Here is a 25337-nt window from a genome sequence, read left to right on the forward strand (position 1 = left end):
AAACGAGTAGCTTCTATTATTGAATACGGATTTAGCATGGAGATGTATGTTCGAATAAGAGATTTATACTAGTACATTATAGCAATATTCATTTTACTTGACCAAAAATAATTATGGGAAAAATATCAGCTTAAATGAAGCGGTTGGGTGGTAAGGGTTAGCTGGTAGTTGCTATTCTGTTGGCAACGGGTAGCTGGTATTTGCTATTTGTTGCAGAGTGTTGTTGAAATATTTATGTTCAGCTTGTTGCAAAGTGTTGTTGAAATATTTATGTTAGGCTATTTGTAGGAGGTCTGATTTTGATTTTAATTTCAACTGCCTTGAATAATAAAGAAAGGAGTTTAGTAAATATATATTCTTGAATTAAGATAAACTATTCTTGAATTAACACGAAATACTTCTGGTTCCTTCACTGGTATATATTCTTAATTTTAATTTCAAACAATTTCAATTTGTACCAAGAAAATGAATTACTTTTTTGTCTCCATTTTTCTGCAAAAGGGACATTGTGCTGACAAACCTTTTTCAAGTGATTGAGCCATGTTGTTTAAAAGAGTGATAGTCACTTCAAAGTAATGGGAGGAGGAGATTGGTCCTTGGCAAAGAAAGGGATATTGTGCCAATGGTCCTCCATTTAATGGAACAATGTTCTGCAAATCTTTCGCAAAGTTGTACTTTTGTCTCCTTTACGAGCAGGCCTCTTAGCCTACCCATGTCAGTAATACACGAAAGAAATAAGCTAACACTAGGAGATATGTCAAGAATCAATCAGCTCAAATGGAAATAAGAAATCCATAGGAATGTCAAGAATCAAGAAGCTCAAATGGAAACAAGAAATCATACTCTTCAAGGTACGAAATTTATAGATTTGTAATTTGATGAATGCTTAGTTAAATGTTTATTTAATGCAATTTAAAATGTTCCTTCCTTATGAAAAATTAACAGGAAAATGATGCATACATTAGACTCAATCTCCAACGACACGATCTCCATGAATGCAATGGATGCATACATTTCTGCCACTGAATCTCCATAAATGCATGTGCTTGTGGTATAAATTTGGGATGCCTTTTGGAACTCTTCAGATTATGAGAACCATCACTTGCAGAACATGGGCATACATTTAGATATAGCGGTAGAGGAGGAAAACCCAGAAGCAATGCACCTGCTCGTTCTTTCCTTCAAATGAAAATGTAGAAGGCATGCAAGTTAAAAATAATCAATATTATTTTGTATTAATGGAGAAATGGTTACATAGTTGTAACATATCTCCTTAGTTTAGGATTTGTTCCTAGAGTTTAGGAGTTTGTTTACAACTACCTGATTTCTAGTGATGTATTTAATATTGTAATATTCATTTGATGTAATAGAGAGTGAACGTAGAGAGAGTCTCTTCTTTGTTTGAGTGCAGTCTCCAGGTGCAGTACTCACTTTTGAGCTGCAACTCCTTCTTTTAATTCAAGTCTGATTTTTATCTTGGTATCAGAGCTTAGGGTAGAGATAGCCTTAATTTTTTTTTCTTAGGGATGCATCATTAATTACATAGCTGTAGTGGCAGTAGAGCATGCTAGGAGTATTTGTAAGATCAGGTGGACTGCAGTAACACCTGGAGCGAAGGGTCTTAGATGACTGATCATTTCTAAGCCGAAGAAAGGGTTGGCACCCATTTTTTTGAGCAGAAGTAGGAGTTGGCGCGGATTTTTTGCGTACAGTCGCACCATAAAAGAATAGAAGCACGAGCTGGCGCGGGATTTTAAAGAATAGTCGCGCCATTGGCACGGATTCGACAGAGATAATCGCGCCAGAAAGCTCCATTGGCGCGGATTTTTAGCTGATAATCGCGCCAGAAAACGTGACACGCATGGATTTTTTCCTGGCGCGGATTCTTAGCTGTTGAGTAGCGCCTTTGACTAGAAAGAAGCGCCAACCTCTTTCTCTTTGAGAAATCTGCAATTTTTTGCAGATCGGTCTTGCCCGGTGGTGGCACGTGGAGATTTCTGCTCAGTGGCAGCAGATTTGATTTGCCCGGTGGTGGCGAATTGGGGTTCCTTGATCCGCTCGGTGGTAGCAGATCGAACATGCCTGGTGGTGGTGAATTGGGGTTCCTTGATCTGCTCGATGGTAGCAGATCGAACCTGCCTGGTGGTGGCATAGTGAAGTTCCTAATCTGTTCGGTGGCAGCAGATCGGACTTGCCCGGTGGTGGCACATTGAAGTTCCTGATCTGTTCGGTGGCAGCAGATCGGACTTGCCCGGTGGTGGCCGATTGAAGTGTTCAGTTGGATAGAAATGAATAACAATATAGAAACATATCTCCACGAGTCTGGCAAACTCGATGGAACGAATTTCTCCAACTGGAAGTTCAAAATGCAAACTTTGCTGGAAAGTGTGAATGCATGGTCGATTATCATGGGAGATGAGCGAAGATCTGGAACAGCGACCCAAGAACAAGACTGGGATAAAAGAGAAATGAAAGAAAAAGTTATACTGAAGATGTCCGTTAAGGACAATATTATCCCACATATCAGAGATTGCAAGTCGGCTGTTGATATATGGACAACGATCAAGAACTTGTACGAGACACAGAATACAAATTGTGTTCTGTCACTGAAAGGCAAGTTGTTTGCATTGAAGATGGAGGAGAATGAGTCCGTTGCTGGATTCATGGCCAGAGTTAAGGACCTGAGTGACAAATTGGGAGCTATCGGAGAGAAGGTATCCGACTCAGATCTGGTCACGCTCACATTAAACAGAATGACTGATGAATACCAGACGTTCATCATAGGGCTGTCAGCAAGGGAGAAAGCCCCTTCATTTGATGAGCTGACAGCGATTCTGCTCTAGGAGGAGGAGCGACGACAAAATTTAAAAACTCAGAGCAATGACCTTGCTCTGATGGCAAAAAGGAGACAGTGCAGAGGAAAGCAGCACCAGCACCAACACCAGCACCAGCAACCGCAGCAGTAGCAGAAAGGAGCCAACACATTTCAAAAGAGATCATTTAAAGGTATGACTGATAATTATGTTAAGAAATGTTTTTATTGTGGAAAACCTGGTCATCAGATTAAAGAATGCTATAAGAGGCAGGCAGATGAACGAAGAAGCAAACAGAGAAAACATCAGGGTTGTTTTGCTGGGGAAGAGGAGGACCACAGCCACGAACTTCGACTATTTACAGTCGATTGTGCTCTTTCAGCTTCAAAGGGAGATGAGGACGACATATGGTATCTCGACTCTGGTGCATCCTCACATATGACCGGTAAGAATGACTGCTTCGAATTTCTTGAAGAAACTGCATGTGGATCGAAAATTTATCTAGGAGATGATAGTGGGTATGAGACCAAAGGATATGGTGACATTCCTATGAAGCTACCGAGTGGTGACATTAGACACCTTAAAAATGTATTATATGTTCCAGGAATTAAGAAAAATTAGGTCTCTGTCTCAATGATTATTGACCAGGACATGCAAGTTCAATTCTTTAAGAATAATTATGTCATTAAGGATAGCCAGATGGAAACAGTTGCAACAGGCATGCGCGTGGGGAGCTTGTATAGATTAGATGCAAAGAGTATGCCACGACAAGTAATGGTTGCAGCTGGATCAACAGTCGAAAATCTCTGGCATCAGAGATTCGGCCATCTCAATTTGCAAGACCTCATCCTACTTCAGAGGAAAGGTATGGTCGATGGACTCCCTGTTTTTCATAATGTTAAGCTAGAATGTGATGGATGTGCATTAGGGAAAATGCATAGAGAAGAGTTCCCTTTGCATGTTAACAGAAAGGAAAGAGACATCTTAGAACTGGTGCATACAGACATTTGTGGACCTATGCAAACTAGGTCTTTAGGAGGAGCATATTACTTTTTGTTATTTACAGATGATTGCACTAGGTTTTCATGGGTGTACTTTCTAAGTAAAAAGAGTCAAGCCTTTCAGTACTTTAAAGAGTTTAAATCTATGATAGAGAACCAAACAGGAAAAATGATAAAGATTCTTTGCTTGGATCAAGGGGGAGAATACAGGTTGGGAGAGTTCATGAATTTCTACAAGCATCATGGGATTGTGCAGCAATTTACAGTGCCACACACTCCACAACAGAATGGAGTAGCAGAACGGAAGAACATAACTCTTGTGGAGTGCGCGAGAAGTATGCTTCAAGGTAAGGGTCTATCAAATGGTCTTTGGGCAGAAGCTATTAACACTGCTGTATATTTAAAGAATAGGAGTCCTACCAAATGTCTAGGCTTCAAAACCCCTTTTGAAGCATTGTTTGGACTCAAGCCAGCAGTTAGTCATTTAAGAATATTTGGGTCAAAAGCTTATGCTCATATACCTAAGGCAGATAGGAAGAAGTTAGACCCCAAAGCCCTGAAATGTATATTTGTTGGATATGGCACTGAGTATAAGGCATATAAGTTATATAATCCTGCGACTCACAAGTTTTTTGCAAGCAGAGATGTTATTTTTCATGAATAGGTTGAAGAAGGAAAGGAGGATTCTAACAGTGATAGCCACATTCCATTGCTAATAGAAGTAAATTGTGAGGAAGATGAAGAGCAGTAGCAAAAACAAGAAGAAGAAGTAGCAGATAATGTAATAAATGATGATGCAAGCCCGGACAGAGTTGAGGTAAGTCCCCTACCTAGGAGATCAGTTAGGAAGACTCGACTACCTGCTAAATTGAGAGACTATGCTTTAATGTCTAAAATATTAAACATTGTAGCACATGCAAATTATGAGGAAGCAAGTAAATCAGATGCAGGGAGGGCTGCAATGCATGAGGAAATTGAATCAATATATAGAAACCATACTTGGGATTTAGTTGAGTTTCCTGAAGGAAAAACCCCCATAGGATGTAAGTGGCTGTATAAACCAAAAATAAATGCAGATGGGAGTATAGAGAAATTTAAAGCTAGACTGGTAGCAAAGGGTTATTCACAGCAAGAAGGAATAGATTTCGATGACACCTTTGCTCCTGTAGCCAAATTAAACACAATTAGAATGCTAATTTCCTTGGCAACAAAACATAAATGGCAGCTACACCAGCTAGATGTTAAGTCTGCATTTCTAAATGGTGAATTAAAGGAAGAAATTTATTTAGTACAGCCTCAAGGTTTTGTGAAAAAGGGGCAGGAGCATTTAGTGTGTAAATTGAATAAGGCACTTTATGGTTTAAAACAGGCACCCAGGTCGTGGTATGAGAAAACTGACTCATTTTTTATACAGCATGGCTTTCATAGGAGCTTGAACGATCCAAATCTGTATACCAAGTTAAATAAACAGAGGCAAATTATTTTGATTTCTTTGTATGTGGATGATATGATCATAACAGGAAATGCTAACAATCTGATCAAAGAAATCAAGCAGCAAATGTCACAAGTGTTTGAGATGAAAGACCTTGGAGACCTTCATTACTGCTTGGGATTGGAGGTATGGAAAGATTCTGGACAAACTTTTCTCACTCAAGGGAAGTATGCCAGAAGCTTGCTGGAAAGGTTCAGAATGGAGCAGTGCAAATCAACAGCAACACCATTACAGCAAAATTTAAAGTTAAGAAGTGACGATGGCACTAAACAGGTGGATGCCACTATGTACAGACAACTAGTTGGCAGTTTGATATATCTGACGACAACTAGACCAGATCTGGCATATTCTGTTAGTGTGTTGAGCCAGTTCATGTCAAAACCACTCGAAAGTCACTGGATTGCAGCAAAATGTGTGTTGAGGTATCTTAGTGGTACTTGTAATTATGGAATTTTGTACACTGACATTTCTGATGTTATTCTAGCAGATTATTCAGATTCCGATTGGGCAAATAACCTGGATGATCGAAGATCTATCACAGGTTATGCATTTAGTATTGGATCCGGGGTTATATCATGGAGCAGGAAAAGGCAAAGCACTGTAGCTCTATCTTCATGTGAAGCTGAGTACCAAGCATTGTGTGCAGCCACATGTGAAGCTATCTGGTTGAAAAGACTTCTCAACGATGCGGGAGAAGGACAGAAAGAATCAACTAGTATCAAAACTGACAACCAGAGTACCATCAAGCTTGCAAATCCAGTTTTTCATAAAAATACCAAGCATTTTGACACTCAGTTTCATTTTGTTCGAGAAAAGATACAATCAAAAGAAATATGTGTGGAGTATTGTAAAACTTGTGATAACTTAGCTGATATTTTTACTAAGCCTCTAGGGCGTGTAAAGTTTGAATTATTTAGAGGGATGCTAGGAGTTCAGGATAACCCTTTCTCCATTAAGGGGGGGAGTTAAAAATAATCAATATTATTTTGTATTAATGGAGAAATGGTTACATAGTTGTAACGTATCTCCTTAGTTTAGGATTTGTTCCTAGAGTTTAGGAGTTTGTTTACAACTACCTAATTTCTAGTGATGTATTTAATATTGTAATATTCATTGGATGTAATAGAGAGTGAACGGAGAGAGAGTCTCTTCTTTGTTTGAGTGCAGTCTCCAGGTGCAGTACTCACCTGTGAGCTGCATCTCCTTTTAATTCAAGTCTGATTTTTATCTAAGATGCCACGAATAAAAAGCATGCAACATGCCACGAAGTGTAATGCGGTGGCTTCAGAGCGGGTTAGTTTGGATACATATTTGGATAGCTCTACATTGGAGAGTGGAAAACATTAAATATTTTCCAACTAATGCTAAGTACAACATAGCATTAAACGAGCATCGGGGTGAAATGTGAAACTAATTATCCTAGGTTACAAGTTTCTCGGAAACAATGGAAACTAAAATTTAAGATAAAATTTTGTCTAGTCTAATATTTATACTCAAACATTGGTTAAAACATCCAATAAATGGTCAGTCAAAACAATTTAATGTTTGGTCAACGTCAATCTAACGCTAGTCCCTGCGCTGCCGCAGGCAGGGACTAATAACTATTTTTCCAAGATATGACCGACGATGCCGAAACAAGCGGTAGATCATCCTACCAAATATATTAGCAATCTATTTTTCCAAGGTTGATATCACCGACTATGCCGAAACAAGCTGTAGATCATCCGACCAAATATATTAGCAATCTTACTTGCAAATTTATTTGTTTATTTCAATTGCAATGACATCGAGTAGAAAAGACATATCTAATATGTGAATAGCTACATGATATATGGGCAAGAGTGTTTCTGGTTTTAAATTGCAAAATAAAATAGACAACAAAAGCTAGTCTTTGGAAGTGACGGAAAATGAGGACACTAATCTTATAGCCCAAGAATCTAAGTTTTAAACTTATAGACCCTTAATGGAGACATCTGAATGCCTACATGCCCCCTATTTAGCCCTTAATGGACATATCTAAATGCCTTTATGAAGACAAATAAGTTCCTTTTTTTTGTATTTACTCCCATTGTTTCAAATAAAATTTTAGGAACCCTTCAATGCAAAAGAAAAAAGAAATATCCCTGCTCACATAGCTTGTTAATTTCGAACATATTATGCATAATCACATTTTCATGTTTTTTTAATACAGAAAGGTAAGTTATTTTATACTTAATATGTAATAAATTGTCAGCAAAACGTAATTTCTAATGACATATTGATCTTAAATATATTATTTTATTTGTCATTTATAAATTAATTAATTAATATTTTAATATTAATATTTTTTAAATATAAATATAAATGTTATAAACAAAATATTATTAATTTTTTTATTATTTAAATTATAAATATAATTATAATATAAGAAAACATAGCATAGCATAAAAACAATATTATGTACTTTTCATTAAAGTAAAAAGATATTCTCTGAGACATAATTAAGACATCCCACCTTTAAAATTGAGAATAAGTATAAATTAGGGTATGTATTGCATAATCTAGTAACCATGAATAAAATGTAAAAGTACAAACTATTATTCTAAATCTATATATAATTTGAAATTAAATATAAAATATATTTACGCAGTAAAGTGTTCTCAGAAGAACTCCCCTCGTTGTCATTAATGTACCATCTTCTCAGAAGAACTACCCTCTATGCGATTAATGTATCATTGTTCACATTCATATTCTCATTAATGTACCATTGTTCACCTTTATATTTATTGTTAGACAATTGAAGAAAGATTTATGGTGACATATAAAAAAAAATAGTTACAACAAAATAGTTAAAGTGAAACATCAAACATACCAAAATGGTTACCAGGACTACAGTTACAAGGATTAAGTCGACCAATATTAATCAGTTATGAAATCCTCCCCTGCACAACTCTTAGAACATGGAGAACATATCTTTCGGGCAGTTCATGACGGTGGTTGCCATGTTCTTGGGTAAGAGATAAATTGATGGTTGGATTTGGTTATTCTAGGGCTACCCACATTATTAAAGTTTATTTGTTTCAATTTTGGTTCTTAGGAGTAAATTAATTAAAAACTAGTAGGGAGTTAATGTTGTTATCTGAGTTTGCTTGTTTTTCAATAAAAAAAAGTATTCCATTAACCTTAAACATATCTCCGTTTTCTTCCAACAGGGTTATTCCAACCACTCTAATCTCTCAGGAGGTACCATTGACTTCTATGCTGTATTTACAGTTAGTATGGCATAATGATTATTTTTTACTTTTCTGTTTTTTCTCTTCACCATTTCTTACATTTCCTTGTAGTCCTTTTTGTTAGACCAGAGCATACATAACACACAACGCATTTATACTCAGAGACTTAGACGGCAATAGCAGAGAATAATTCACAGAGACAGACAAATGGAGAAAATACAAGATTACTTAGTCAGAAACAACAGAATAGATAAAACAATCACTGGAGAAAAGAAATCACTTTGCATTACATAATAGGCTTGGGCCTTGGCCTGCTTTCCTTGGCCAGAGAAATTACAAATTTATAGAGGCAGAAGAAAGATCTAGAATCATGTATGTGACTCAGATGGAGATCTGGAATGATCTAGAAACTACTAGTGGTGTAGGAGGATCTAGAATCCTGCATGTGATTCTAGAAACTAATGGCGGTGTAGAAAGATCTAGAATCATGGAGATCTAGAAAGATCTGATCTAGAATTCTTCGTGAATTTGGCTTCACACTTAACATTCTCCCACTTGAAGCCAAATAAGAGTGATCAAGTCACACTGTGTCCTACCATGCCTCTACATAACTCATGTTTATTTCGTGGTAGAATCTTAGTGAGCATATCAGCAGGGTTCTTATCTGTATGGATCTTTTCCAAGGATAACTATTCTTCCTCCAACACATGCTAGATCCAATGGTACCTTAAGTCAATGTGCTTGGATTTTGAATGAAATGTTGGGTTTTTCGCCAAGTGAATGGCACTCTGACTATCACAATATAACACATATTTGTCCTGATTTATTACATCCACAACATCGCTTTACAAGCTTCTGTTGCAGCTATGTACTCTACTTCTATTGAAGAGAGGGTTAGTATTCTTTGTAGCCTTCACACCCAAGATACTGCTGCACCTGCAAATGTATACAAATAACCTGTAGTGGACTTTCTGGTATCCATATCTCCAGCCATGTCTGCATCTGTAAATCCTTCAAGCATAGTCTCATCATGACCAAAAAATAAACAATAATGACTAGTACCCTTGAGATACCTTAAAATCCATTTTACTGCTTGTCGATGTTGTTTGCCTAGATTGGTACGAAACTTGCTCACTACTCCCACTGAATATGCAATGTTTGGTCATGTGCATACCATGGCATACATTAAGCTACCAACTGCTGACGCATAAAGAATCTTGCTTATCTCTTCTTTCTCCTCGTCATCACTAGGACATAATTCAGTACTCAGCTTGAAGTGGGCTGCAAGTGGTGTACCAACTGGCTTGGCATCCTTCATATTAAACCTGTCAAGCACCTTCTTGATATATTTTTATTGTGACAGCCACAAACTTTTATTTTTCCTGTCATGCATAATCCGCATGCCCAATATCTGTTGTGCTGGTCTCAAATGCTTCATTGCAAATTTGCTACCCAAATCTTTCTTCAACCTATTGATCTTATTCTTATCATGCCTAACAATCAACATGTCATCCACATATAACAATAATATGATATACTTTCCTTGATCATACCTCTTGATATAGACACAATGGTCAGCTTCCAACCTCTGAAAACCATGTTCTAACATGAATGAATCAAATTTCTTGTACCATTGTTGAGGTGCCTATTTGAACCCATAGAGACTCTTCTTCAACCTACAAACAAGGCCTTCTTTGCCTTTTTCTATGAAGCCTTCTAGTTGCTCCATATAAATTTCTTCCTCCAATTCACCATGAAGGAAAGCAGTTTTTACATCTAACTGTTCACATTCTAGGTCTAAAGCAACAACTAGACCAAGAATGACTCTAATGGATGACATTTTAACAACAGGTGAGAAAATTTCAGTGAAGTCAATACCTTCTTTTTGGGAAAAACCTTTCACCACCAGTCTTGCTTTATACCTCTCCTTCTTTTCGTCACCTTCATGCTTAATCTTGTAAACCCATTTGTTTTGTAGAACCTTTCTACGTTTCGGGAGGTTTACCAACTCCCAAGTTTTATTCTCCAGCAAAGAGTTCATTTCTTCTTCCATTGATTTCTTCCATTCTTTATTGTGTTTGATTTTACAAGCATCTTGAAAACAATTAAGTTCACCTTCATTAGTCAACAAAATATAGTTTGAAGGAGGATACCTTTGTGAAGGCTTATGAGGCCTAGAAGATCTATGAACCAACTATGGTGGTGCATTATCAGGTTGAATCTCTTGTAAAGGTTCCTACAAGATTCCTTCTTGTTGTTGTTTATTATTTTCCACTTGTTGTTCTTTATGCTCTTGAATTTGCTATTCATTTTCTTGTATTGGTGGTATGCTTTCCTGCTGCTCTTCAAACCTGTCAATAACCTTCTTGACCTCCAACTCACCTATAGTCCTCTTGAACATTTCTGCCTCATTAAATATAACATCCATGCTTCTAATAATTTTATGTTTGACTGGATCCCATAGACTATAACCAAGATCTTCATCCGCATATCCCAAAAATATGCATTTCATAGATTTATCTCTAGCTTAGTTCTATTTTCTTTGGGAATATGTACGAATGCTTCACATCCAAAGATTTTCAAGTGAGAATAATTCAAATTCTTACTAGTCCAAACTTCTTCAGGGATACTGCAATCCAAGGTTGTAGTTGGAGATCTATTTATGAGGTAACAAGTGGTTCTGACTGCTTCAGCCCAAAAATTCTTCTCCAAACCAGAATTGGACAACATACTTTGCACCTTTTCCATAATGGTGTGATTCATCCTTTCTGCGACACCATTTTGTTGAGGAGTACCAGGCACAGTCCTCTCATGCTTTATGCCAAACTTTTTACAATATTCCTTAAATGCATTTGAGCAATATTCTCCACCATTATCTGTTCTTAAACACTTCAGCAATTTGTTAGTCTCTCTTTCAACAACAACATGGAATTTTTGAAATATTCCAAACACTTCACTTTTATTTTTCATAGGATATGCCCAAACTATCTTGGATGCATCATCTATAAATGTTACAAAATATGATGCTCCTCCTAATGATTTGATGTTAACAGGACCAAACACATCTGAGTGTACCAATTCTAACACATTTTTCTTTCTGTCATGGCCACCTCTAACGAATGAAACCCTCCTTTGTCTACCATATATACAATGCTCATAAAGATCAATATTGTAGGAATTCAAACCTGGCGATAAATTCTTACCAACAAGGATTTTTAAGCCCCTCTCGCTCATGTGACCCAAACGCTTATGCCACAGATCTGTTGAATTTCCTTCTTTTGTGACAATAGCCAAATCTGATTTTCCTATTAGTGTCTTCAATGTCTATAATGTTCCTGTCTTGGGTCCTTTGGCCACAACCAACACACCTTTGCTAATTTTCTAGCCTCCTTTTCCAAAGCTTATCGAATAGCCTTCATCATCCAGTCGTCCAATAGAGATTAAACTCATGCACATTTCTGGTACATGCCTGACATGTTTCAACAATATATCTTGTCAATCTTTCATCTTGATTTGGACATCTCCCACTCCAACAATACTGCAAAAATGATTATTCCCAAAATTCACTCTACCATAATCACCGGGATTATATGAAACAAAACTATCTTTGCATGGGGTTACATGGTGAGATGCCCCAGAGTCAAGGATCCAATCAAAGCTACTACTAGATGTATATACACATGCATCCTCTACTGAAACAATAAACAACACATCACCATATGTAGCTATAACAGTAGTTTCACCTTCATTTGTGCTGGATGACTTGTGATTTGTACTAGACGGTCTATGATCCTTTTGTCCTTTATTCCAGAATTGACATTCTTTCTTCACGTGCCTGGGTTTTCCACAATGAAAGCAGACGATCCTTCCTTTCCTTGATTTTGATCGGCCTCTTGATCTTGAATGCCCTTGCTGGCCTCGATCCATTCTCCTACCATGATCAGCGAGAGCTAGAGCCTCTCCTCCCTGGTTTTCTGTAATTGACTTGCATCACAGCTCCTCATTCATTAAACTGCTGCTGACATCATCAAACTTCAGGGTCCCTGTAGTTGTTGAAGTGCTCATAGCTACAATTAAATTTTCCAAGTTGTCTGGCATAGAACACATTAGCAAAATAGTTCTAATTTCATCATCTAACATGATTTTAACAGAGGCAAGTTGATTAGTAATAATATTAAATGCATTCAAGTGCTTAGCAACTGAAGCACCCTCCTTCATTTTGAGATTATAAATCTTCTTCATCAAGAACACTTTGTTTGATGTTGTGTTCTTCTCATATAGATCATGGAGTTTCTTCCATAATCCTTCAGCCGTCTTTTCTCCGGACACACTGAAATAAACATTCTTTGCTAAATATTGGCGAATTGTTGCAATAGCCTTTCTATCTAACTTATTCCATTCTTCATTTGTCATCGATGAGAGTTTCTTTGTTGTGCCCTCAACCAGCAAATATTGATCCTTTAAAATCAGCATCGTCCATCTGTGATTTCCTTAGGGAAAAATTAGCCCCGCTCAACTTTTCCATATCTGTAAGTGTTGTCTCCATTTTCAATCAAATTCACACCCCAAACCACAAAAACTCCACTTAAAAATAAAGCTTTAATTATTACTCTCTAAAATTTAGTAATAATGACCTCCCTCATTTTAAAATAACTTTTTCAAAATTCTTGCTTCTTTTTAAAATATACTTTTCAAAATTCCAACATATAATTAGATATGTTTCATAATAAATATAAAAACATATATAATGTTTTAACCTTTTCACATTTCACACATACATATGTTGGTTTGAGAAAAAAATTCATGTATAGTGCAAGCTTATGTAAAAACAACTTAGGAACACCACGTTTTAACTCCAAACTCTACGATTTCCACTTTTCAAATTCCAGCAACACGTTTCAACATAGATCCGCGTTTCAACATAGACCCACGATCTTGTTTTTCTTGCAGCAAACTGCCTTTTAGTTCCAGCATTCCTCAGCTATTTCCTGGACAGATCCTTCAAGGGTAACAACCAATGTTTTAACGAAAGCTGCCAAAGCAAGGCGATGACACTAAGTGGCTTGCACGGTGGATATTCAAACTTGGCTCCGATACCAGTTGTTAGACCAAAGCATACATAACACACATCGGATTTATACTCAGAGACTTGGACATAGAAGGCAATAGCAGAGAATAATGACATACAAATGGAAAAACAACAAAATTACTTAATCAAAAACAACGGAATAGATAAAACAATCAAAATCACTTTGCATTACATAACACGCTTGGGCCTTGGCTTGCTTTCCTTGGCTAGAGAAACTACAAATTTATAGAGGCAGAATAAAGATCTAGAATCCTGTATGTCACTCAGATGGAGATCTGGAATCTTGAAACTACTAGCGGTGTACGAGGATCTAGAATCCTGCATGTGATTCTAGAAACTAATGGCAGTGTAGAAAGATCTAGAATCCTAGAGATTTAGAAAGATGTGATCTAGAATTCTCTGTGAATTTGGCTTCACACTTCACACTTTTATCCTTCTGAATGTTATGTGTTCATGATTGCAAAAGGCCAAGAATCTAATAATCTAGACGCTACATTATTTATATTTGCCTCGGTTATAGTTTAAATAAAAGTGAAAACAAGCGAAGTCTGGGTTTCTTAGGCGTTGCAGAAATTTGGGTGGCACGTTAAGATTTTTGAGGAATAGAAAATCAATGCACTTCCACGTTCAAAGTCCAGTGTAAATGCAGTAAGCGTCTTAGCATCTCTCAAGATGAAATGTAGAGGAAATACTTTAAACCAAGATCGGATATCTAATCCTTATTCTGGCCCAAGTTCACTCTCATTCGGTAACTGGTATAGTTATACAAGCGTAGTATTTCGTCTTGAAATTTTTAATTCTACATTTAGATACCATTACAACGAAGTCCAACATCTTAAAAATCCAGTTCGTCAAGGAGTTCAGAATGAAAGTGTCCCAACATTTGCAGAACGTCTATGGACACTAGTTATGCCGAGTTAGAGACGCGAAAAGGGTTTCTTCATTCCAATATTTTATTCCATTCCATTCAGTCTATAGCCTGATTTGTATAAAATTGAGAGTATAAACTCTGTCATGCAGACATTGATGCAACTTATTGCAAATACCTAATGATGAATTTGATGCAAAAGTTTATGAATATTGAAACATGCTTGGTAAGTTTGGCTTGTTATTTTAGTAGGATGTGGTTATAATTATTATTCATTATTCGTCCGGATCTCACTTCAAGTGTCATCTTGTTGTCTGTTTTTGTCACAGATATCAGGTGAGACAGTTGGTGATATCAAGCAGATGTGATATCAGGGGAGACAGTTGGTGATATCAAGCAGATGCTTTGGCCATGTCTCTGGCTAACACAACTTTGTTTCAGAAACTATAGTATTAAATTAATATTCAGATTATCGGACAAATTTGCTTTAACTTTATAATCATGGACAAATATCATGTGCCGAGAGGTGGATGCCGAAAACGAGGGAATACTAATGCCGGTAGGGAATGTATATACCTTCGGATGATCTATTTTTTTTCCTTATCTTCAGCCTGCTTGCTGTTTTAATCATTTAATGTTTTTTTTCATGTGACTATGTCATTTTTCTTCGTTTATTACGTGTTTGTTTTACAAAAGGTTAATCATCACCCAACCTGGCTAAGAAAAATCTTATTTAATAACCACTATCGACATATTCCTCACGTAATTATTATTAATTTTTAGTGGATAGGCGATATTATTCAACTTGCAGTGGATGTATGGTTAGAGAAAAAAACTAGCTATCAATATATTTTAAAATGGTATTGATAAATAAATAAATTATTTTATGTATTAAATTTCAAATTCCAATTTCTTTCTTTTTGATAGTACTATTAATAAATATCAATATAAAATAAAATTCGAAATTCCGTCCCTCTTAGATAGTACTAATAAATCCATTTTGACCATTTATGAAACGAATTGTCCAATCCGAAAACTGATTAGTTTATGGGAAAGTGCACATCCCGACCGATATTTATAGACATTCGACGTAATCAGGGAGGGTGGTATTTGACAGATAAATGGTGAGTTAAATATAAACTTAGGAAAAGGTGAAGCCCTTTTTTTGAAATTGTGTCCGTTAAGGAGGTGTGCAAAATATTAAATTTGATTGGTAGGTTTATTTTGAAATTCTAATCGAAGGCTTAATACTTTTCTGCCAGAGTAGTTTTATGAGCCCATATTTTCACTAAAAAAATAATGTAAATTTTAGTCACATTTTGATAAAATATGGGGATGTTTTTTCGAAATTTAAGTTGTTGAGTGCTCTAGAAGTTATTAATAGTGCTAAATAATTTTTACCCAAAAAATATTAAACACTCTCACAATTTTATTTTTTGAATTCTTCTTACAAAATTCCAAAAAAAAAATTATGGTCGTCCAATTATGTATTTTCAATATCTACTAAGTCAGTAAGAGGCGTATATTAATAAATGTTTTAGATACATGAAACAAGTCAAATAGTCGTCACCACCCTAGTTACCAGAAATGGGACGATGTCCGCTGTTTCTGGCAGAAACCTTCGGAGAAACCCAACCATACTAGAAACGCCATCTGCAACGGCCGTTTTCGTTTTCACTGGCAAGAAACTGTTTCCCGCAAAATGAAACAGTTTCTTCTCGGAAACGAATTCTCCGTTTTTGAGTTCACTTTTAGTTAAATTTATTTTTTCGGACTCGGGTTAAATTTAATTTTTTCAAACCGTGGGTTAAGTCGAGTTTGATTAGCAGTTGATTGTTAGTTTTCTGGAAGTTACACATACAGAGGGTTAAGTCCAATTTAATTTGCAGTTGATTGTTAGTATGCTGCAGTTGACCATTAGTTTTCTGGAAGTTAAACATACAAAGTGAGAGCACTCCAGGTTATTGTGAGCGAGCAGCTGAAGAAAGCAATAGCTGTATTTTTGAGAGAACGCAGGGTATTGTGAGAGAGCTGCCAAAGAAAAACACCAGTTGCCATTAAATTCTAGTTCAGCTGAATAGCATTTTTTTTTTTTTTTTTTGATCTATTAGACTAACCTAAGTACCCACGGGGATTTGAACCAGTGACCTATCGCAAGGAGTGCCTTAACAGCGCACTCATTCACCATCAATCGAAAACCCCATGGGCTCAGTTGAATAGCATTATTATTATGTCCCACAATTTTTTATTTATTTAGACAGTAGTTATATTTTTTTTAACCGGGTAGTGATCCATGCAAACCAGTGGTTTTTTTTAGTTGTGCAGTTGCTCATGTTTTTTCAAGGATTTAAGTAGAAGACGAGAGCAAACCCATCACTCCTCAGATGCAAGCAAAGCACAGATCAAAGCCAAGCAACTTCACGCCCCCATCGAGTTATCTTCAACATTGAACAACATTGTCAATTCTATTGTCGAAAGGTACTACCTACAAACTTCAATCTTTCGTTCTTTTTATGAATGCTGATTGACAAGCGTTTTTCATACCAGCTTTTTTCATCTCGCGTCTTTATGCAATAGAGGAAAATTCTGGTTTTTCATACCAACATTTTTCATGCCACGACAAATTTGAGGAACGAGGCCGCAATTCTTATGCATGCCTAGAAGCTCAATGGCCTAGATCCCACATGTTTAGGTCTAATATTGAATATACCAAGGAAAGTTGCTTACACGATTTGTAACTAAGAGTCTATTTATCATATACCAGTGATATGGTCTAGTTTGGTTTAATTTCATTCAACAACTAATTCCAACTTGCAATGGTACCTCTACAACTCTGGTTCAATATCATTATAGCAATTTACCAAGAATTCCTTTTATGTGAGCCTAGAATCATTTACAGTTGAGTCCAGGAGAGCCACAGAGTTGAATCCTTCACGCTTTGACACAAAGAAAAAGGTTTTAGAGCATTGAGCCATATGGGGTGTCGGGGTTGAAAAACCCCCAAAACCTGGATCACCTTGCACACACCGATTTGCATAGGGTTCTTTTGAGTTATTGTAAAATAATAAGAAACATGTAATTGATAAATGTGTGGATTCATGTAGCATATTTCGGATAAGTTCATCTTTCTCATAACTAGTGGACAATGTCTCTCTGTGAGGATGATAGAAAATATGTAAATCTTTTAATATACTTCATAAACCGTAGTTAATTTAGAAGAGGTTGAAGCAATCACACATATTACATGTTAAAATTTAAACGTGGCATTACATTACGGGGAGTCAATTTTTTATGTGGGAATGAATTATGTGAAAAAAGAAAATATTATAAGTAGAAAGATAGGCAGAAACATGGACAAGAGAAGGAGCAAAGGAGTATCAACAAAAGTATAATATGCAATGCAATTCTCAATCTATCCATTCAAAATGAGGGGTAGGCTATTAATACAGCTAACTGAAAACCTGACATGATATGAATGTGAAAAGCATTAAATAAATGTCAAGTAGATTGAAAAGATTATATTGATTTATTAAAAGAATCAATAATAATCAAGATGTTGTCTATTATAATTTATATAGAATATTTTTACAATAGGTATGAATATTTCTAGCAGAAACCTTAAGAGAAACCCAACCCTACTGTAAAACGTAAATTACCTAGGGATGATTTTTCCATTGCTCAAGCATCATAAAAAATTTTCAGAAACCATTCATCATATAGTACATCAAATTATACATGTGAATAAATTTATCTCTTCAAATTTTTAGTCAATTATATTTTTCTAATTAGGTGTCAATTCTTTTGTTTTATTTTCTGTAACTAATTTTCAAATGTAAATTGTCTAGATTAAAATTGGTTGCGAAGGAGAATCATCTATTTTTGTTCCACTCATTTCTAATTGCAATGGAAGAAAGTTCATCAATGTCACAAAGTAGACCACCCCTTTCCCAACAAAAATCTTCCATAGAGGCATCCAAAAAAATCTAAAGCAAAGAATATCAAGAAGCAAAAAAGGCCTTTGAGGCAAGGTTATGGGCAGCTGTGAAATGCACTCAATCTTATAGCGGAGGATCAAGTGGATCGTCTGGTTCAAAGGTTTGGTTGTGCCCTTATTGTAAAAAAAAAAAATTGGGGAATGTAGGAAGATTTCGATGGCATTTACTTGGAATGGGGAAAAAATAACAGTCAACTTTATGTGATAGTGTACCTAAAACAGAGAAAGCTTCTCTAATTAAGCAATTTAATGAACTTGAAAAGCTTAGACATATTGCTGAAGGTTTAGTTCAAACTAACAACAATCCTAGTGGATTGACAATTGGTGGTCCACACTCTTGTTCTCAACATCAAGTTTCTGTTTCTCACCTTCAAAACTTATGGGATGTAAAAGGGAGGGGAAATATCGATGCATCCATTGGATGATTTCTTTTGCAAATGGCATATCTTTCAATGTTTGTAGGTCTTCTTATTGGAAGGAAATGGTAAGGGATCTAGTTAACAATGCTCCTAAAGTTTGCAAGCCTCCTAGTTATGAAAATATGAGGACAATCGTGTTATCTAAAGAGAGGGCTCAGGTTGAAGCTAGACTTCAAGACATTAAAGATAGTTGGAAAGAATCTGGGGTCTCCATTGTCTCAGATGGTTGGGCAGATGTTAACCATCGTCCCCTTATCAATATTTTGGTTTATAGCCCAAAAGGAGTTATGTTTTTAAAATCCTATGATATTACAGGGAAGGCAAAAGATGGTCCATATCTAACAGGTCTCCTCAAAGAGGCAATAGAGGAGGTTGGTAGAGAAAACATGCTCCAAATTGTTACAGATAGTGCCTCAAACAATGTCCTTGCTAGTGGGTTGATTGGGGATGAATATCCAACAATTTTTTGGACTCCTTGCTCTATGCACTGCTTGAATTTTCTCCTGAAAGATATTAATAACATTGCATGGATTGATAAAACTATAACTGAAGCAAAGATGCTACAAGACTTTATTATTAATCATGCAACATCCATAGAAATTTATAGGAAATATGTAAAACTTTAGCTTCTTCGATGTGTCGAGACTAGATTTGCATCTGCTTTCATTATGCTTCAACGCCTTATTAAAATGCATCAATGTTTGAGAGAGATGGTGGTATCAATGGATTGGCAAAGGTGGAAGGGTTCTCATACTGGGGATGGCCTAAAAGTTGAGGACATTATTATTGGTCTTTCTTCAGATAATTTTTGGAGGAGAGTGGAGGATATTGTCACCCTTATTACACCTATTGTTTCCACCTTTCACATATTTGATAGTGATCAGCCATGCTTAGGGGATGTCTTTGAGAGCATGGATCAAATGAGAGAGAAGATTCATGACATAATGGAAGATGAAAATTCTAGGATTGACAAAGACACTAGAAATGAAGTGTGGGAACTTAGTTTGACAAGGTGGAAAATTCTTCATAGCCCTCTTCATTAAATTGCATTCTTACTCAATCCTAAATGGTTTCATAAGAAACCATCGTCAGATGTAGAGGTTATGCAAAACTGGAACACTTTTATAAGTAGGTGTTACGATCGTCAGAATCGCACTGCTTTACAGTTTGAGTTAGGAAAGTATTTGAGATCAGAAGACCACTTTGCAAATGAAGATTGTGTATACAACAGACAACAACTTGGACCCATCGACTTCTGGATAAAATATGGTACAGGGACCCCCTTGCTTCATCGTTTTGCTATCCTTTTGCTTTCACATGTATTCTTAATAACAAATACCTTTAATATATTGATTTATTGTTTAAACAATTAATTCTAAAGCTCATTTTGGATTATTTATCTTATAAGATTTCGATTGACTATGGCTAACATAATTTTAATTTTATTTTTCAGGTGACTAGTTCCTCTGCATGTGAAAGAAATTGGAGTGAATATGCTTTCATCCATTCCACGAAGAGGAATCACCTAGGCATAAAAATGGCACAGGGTTTGGTATTTGTACACTCAAATCTACGTTTTTTATCTCGACAACAATTAGAATACAAAACTAGACCCACGAGAATATGGGATTATGGTGGTTCACAAGATGACGAAAATGATGAGCTTCCACTCTAGGTGCTACAAGACAACGCTGAATACATGCTTGATGATACCATGAAGTCTATTGACCAAAATAATTCTTTTGGAATTGGCTCAAGCTCAACAACTATTCCAGAAAATGAGCTTCAAAATCTAGATTATTAGGTTTACCTGCATTTTGATATGAATTGTTGGAAGTGACTTTAGAGATACATATGTATTCAAAAGTACAAATTTAATTATCTATATTTCAAATCTCTTATTCTTATCAATGTTTGCTATTTTCTTGGAATTAATGATGGATAAATTTTTGGATCTACAAAATGATCACTTCTTTCTTAAAACTAAATCAGTATTTACAATTGTTTTTTTACAATTTCATGAGCAAAAACATTGCAGGTTTATGATTAATGTTTTGTTTATATTTTTCACCTTTAATATTGTGTTTTTCTCTCTCCTCATTTCTTATATGCGAAACCTCTAAACTTCGTTTCTCGCACCGTTCTCGTTTCTGGTAACATAGGTCACCACCAATTGAATGCCTGGGTAACGTCTTGCAATTTGAAGGAGAAAATCATTTTCAAAATTTTGAGATCATTGTTTGTAGTCAAGTTGTTTGAAGTTGCGTTGCCAACAACTTGTAGCCTGATGTCAATTTCAAGTGAAGATATTTCACACAGATCAATACGATGTTCAAAAAGAAATGGCCTTCATCGCAAGTGGAATGGGGCAAGCTTTTATCGCAGGCCTTTGGTAGAGGTTGTTGAATTTGATTTGATATCCAATCTAATGATATTTATATTGGTAGATATTTTTGTTTTATTTTTTATTTTTAAGTTAATTTTGTCTAAATTTTAATAGGGATTTCTTGAATTTTTACAAGTTTAAACTATATAATGTGTATAATTTAAGTGTTAATTTGTATAATTTAAGTGTTTTAGGAATTTTCAAGGTGTTGAATCTATCTATACATCTTTTCTTATTCAAATTGGAATGAATTTGTTTTAAATCACTATATTAAGTTTCCCCATGGGTCCAATGAAGTTGGAATGAGATTCTTTTAACCATTATCTCAAGTTGCCCCCATGGCTCCAACTAAGTCCTCATAGGAATTGAACAATTTCCAATGGTGAAAAGCTCCTCACTTTCCACCATTAGATCCAACCCTTTTGGGGAATCCATTTATACATTAGAAAACACATTTCAAACAATTAAAATTAAATTATCTTGTCAAAATTTGTATCTTTGAATTCGCTCCTCACTTTCCACCATTGGATCCAACCCTTTTGGGAAATCCATTTATACATTAGAAAACACATTTCAAACAATTAAAAATAAATTATCTTGTCAAAAATTATATCTTTGAATTCCATTAAAAATGACAAATAATCTAACAGTTAGAATGCTTCCCACAATCACACTTTTCAAGAGACAATTCAAAATCATTTTCAAAGACTCAAATGAGTAGGCTTCTCCACCCCCATGGTGTCTAGAGTATTGTTGAGTAAAAAATTCTTGGTATATGTGGCTTATATCTAGATATATATACTAATATCTAGATATATATATACTCTTAATGTCCTTGAGCCTAGATTACACCAATAACTTACAAAATCCCAATGGTCAAAAGAGATTACCATTTTCTAGCGCATTTCATCTTATTAGTTTTACTATTATTATTTTATGATTGGACAATTTTTTAAAATATTGAGTAATCACAATGAATTTATGAGAATTCAATCCATTGTTTTTTTTCTTCACATTAAAAATATGATGTATTTTATTTATAAGAAAAATAAAATACATTTATGTCGATGCTTATAACATTCGTATGAGAGGCAGCCCATAGAGTTTATCACTATATATTCATAAGGAACTCTTTAGAAATGTTCATATATTTCTTCCCACCGATATTTCTGTTAGCCTCCTGTTGCAACAGGGTTTCATTTTTCATGATTGACATTTTTACATGCCAAATATGTCATACTTTGTAGGCTGCAGTGTTCCATATTTCCACAAGATGCCATGAAGTGTGCTAGTTCAAAGGCACTGCTGTATTACAATTTTGATGAGTCATTCCATTTTGGGAGAGTTTTCATTTAAGGGAGGTCCAAACAGTTTAATCTTGGTCTCCCTATGTTTCAATTTCCTGTTTTAGAATGTAGAGAATGCATCTGACCAAACAGTTTAATCTTGGCAGATCTGTAGATAGGTAGAGAATCAAAGGGACCCAACTGCTTAATCTGGGCCCCTGGCAGAAATAAGTGTATATCTAGATAGGAATCATTAAAAAGAAAAATTGTAAATCTGGGTCTGCAAGTCTAAGTGCACCCAAACCAAAAAGAAGAAAAAATGTTAGATGAGTAGGTTGGGTAGGTAGCTGTGAGGTTGCAGAATGATGACTTATGATCAATTTTGTGTTACAAAGTGTTTTCTCTCTTCAGATCAAAGTGCAGGCAGTTTTTCATCTGAAGGAGCTCGAGGTGGACATCACTAACTCCCCCTTCTTCTAATTCCCCAAGTCACTTACTAATTTCCCCAAAGAGGTCAAGATCTATTTGGTTCCTCTTAGCTCATCATTTTCCATGTCATTTGTCTTGGTGAAGATCTGCTTCACTCAATGATTTCTCATCTATGAGTCACTTTCCCCCAAAATTAGCCTAAGGTCCCGCACCTTAGCGCTTTCTTATCATCTCCATATTAACTACTAACTCTAGTATATAACTCCCCATCAGCTTTTCCCCTTCCCCTACTAAAAATATGTATATAAAACTCCCCTATGTAAATATCCCCTCCCTGGCAATATAGCCATATGTCTTCTAAGTCCAGGGAAAAAATAGTCCATCTGGGGCTATTTTTAGCCCATCCGTGTCATAGCAGGAGTTAGATGACACCTGGTCATGCTAATAACCTCTCCCTTGCCCTAAAAACCCTCAAAAAACCCACATTTCCGCCCTTATCCTAATTTTTTATGCACAAATCGCTATACCCCCGCTCATTAAACCCTAAAACCCATTTTTCCTAAGTCTAAAAAACCCCCGCCGCGTTATATTCAAATCAGAATATTCCCGCGAATATCCCCGCCCACTAACCCGCCATCGCCCCGTCCTTCCCGCCAGCCGTCTGATCGTCCTGCGCCCAGATCAACGGCTGGCGGGCCTTCCCATCTCCCAACGTGCCCGAAGGTTAGCGTCCGGGAGATGGGTGGTATTGCCACCGTACTCCCGCCACGTGTTGCCTTCTGGGCTGTGGCAGAGCCCCTCCCTCCAAAACCGCCAAGACGCTAAGGTGGTGCGCCTAAAACCGTTTACCACTCCTGCGCAATGACATCACCTGCCTGCATCAGCCCCCTGCCCAGTCACCATGACACGTCACCCGCTTGCGTCACCCCCTGCCACTGTACTGCTGAGTCAACCTGCCACGTGCCCTGCCACTGCGTCACCTCCTGTGCTGCCACGTCACCTCCATACGTGATGACATCATCATGCTGACGTCATCCCACCACGTCGTCTTGCTGATGTCACCCGCCGTACAATGTCCCGTCATGCTGACGTCATCATCAGTTTAAGCGCAAAGGGCGAAAATCGCACTCCGGAGCCCCAAAATCAGTTTCTGAGGCAGTTTTTTATGAGCGTTCATCGCTGGATAAAATAGGTCGAAATGGGGAATATTTATGGAATCTTTTCATTATGCAGCCCCCAGCAATCCCGGAAGGCGCCAAATGACCCGTTTTTCTTCGCGAAGCATTCAGGAAGGAGCCGAAGACAGTTTTAAGGAAGACAGAGCCGAACAGTGGCCATTAAATGCTGATTTAACGCATAGCACATCCGAACAGTATCCCAATTTATTGTCAGAGAGTATCAGAGAAGAAGAAGAGCCATAGAGTATCAGCCGAAGATTTTTTAGGGGTTCGAACCACCTGAACATTGATGAGCCCCCCAGAAAGTCAAATTAAGAGGCGTAAGGCCATCCTTGCCCTCAAATCACAGTTAAAGCTTTAAATGCAGACAGACAGCAAAGAAGCAGAAACCCATACACATTTATTGCAGAAAACACTGCACCAAGCCACCAAGGACTACATCATTTACTTAGTTTTGATACGGCCGCCCTCAGCGTAGCCCGAGATATTTTCATGCATTTATGTCTGATAGAATTCAGTCAAATTAATCATTTTTTATGACTTTTTTTAGGTCAAGATGTAAAAAAAGAAGTTGTAGAGTGTTTTTCCCCTATATATACTGATCTCTACATTGTTTCAAGGGTTGGTCTATTGAGAGTTTTCACTAGAGACTCGCATTGTATACCTGAGTTTTTCTATAACCAAAGATTGCTGAAAGCTTGGAGAGAAACTGCCTGTTGTTAATGAATGTTTTGAAGAAATGAAGATGGAATTATTATGCTGCAGCCTGAAACAATAAGTGCATCTTACCTCTGTTTTACTGTTTACCACTATCTAGATAGCAAAAAGAAAGAATAGCTTAGAATTTGTTTAAATACACTCTATGCTCAATTTTTCCTATTTCCTTATGTTTTCCTCTGAATGAATTGGTTATGAATATGAATTCCTCCTGGCTCATATTTACCCCTATTCACCTGTGTATGCCAATTATCCAGGGATTCTTAAATGCCCCTAGGTAGAGCTCTGTTACCTACATCTGTTAAGCTGGTTGAGAGATTATTAACTGCCTCTCATTACTTAGCATTCTTTCCATAATTTAAACCTGAAACATTGTTTCATGCGCAACTATCTTGCTCCATGTTCCCTTATTGTGATCAAGGAAATGCACCAGCAGTACTCCTCCTCGACTCC

The sequence above is a fragment of the Pinus tabuliformis genome, chromosome 2_1, assembly GCF_031772625.1.
Source record: "Pinus tabuliformis cultivar Carrire ecotype Pingquan chromosome 2_1, CPIR1, whole genome shotgun sequence".
Lineage (NCBI taxonomy): Eukaryota > Viridiplantae > Streptophyta > Pinopsida > Pinales > Pinaceae > Pinus > Pinus tabuliformis.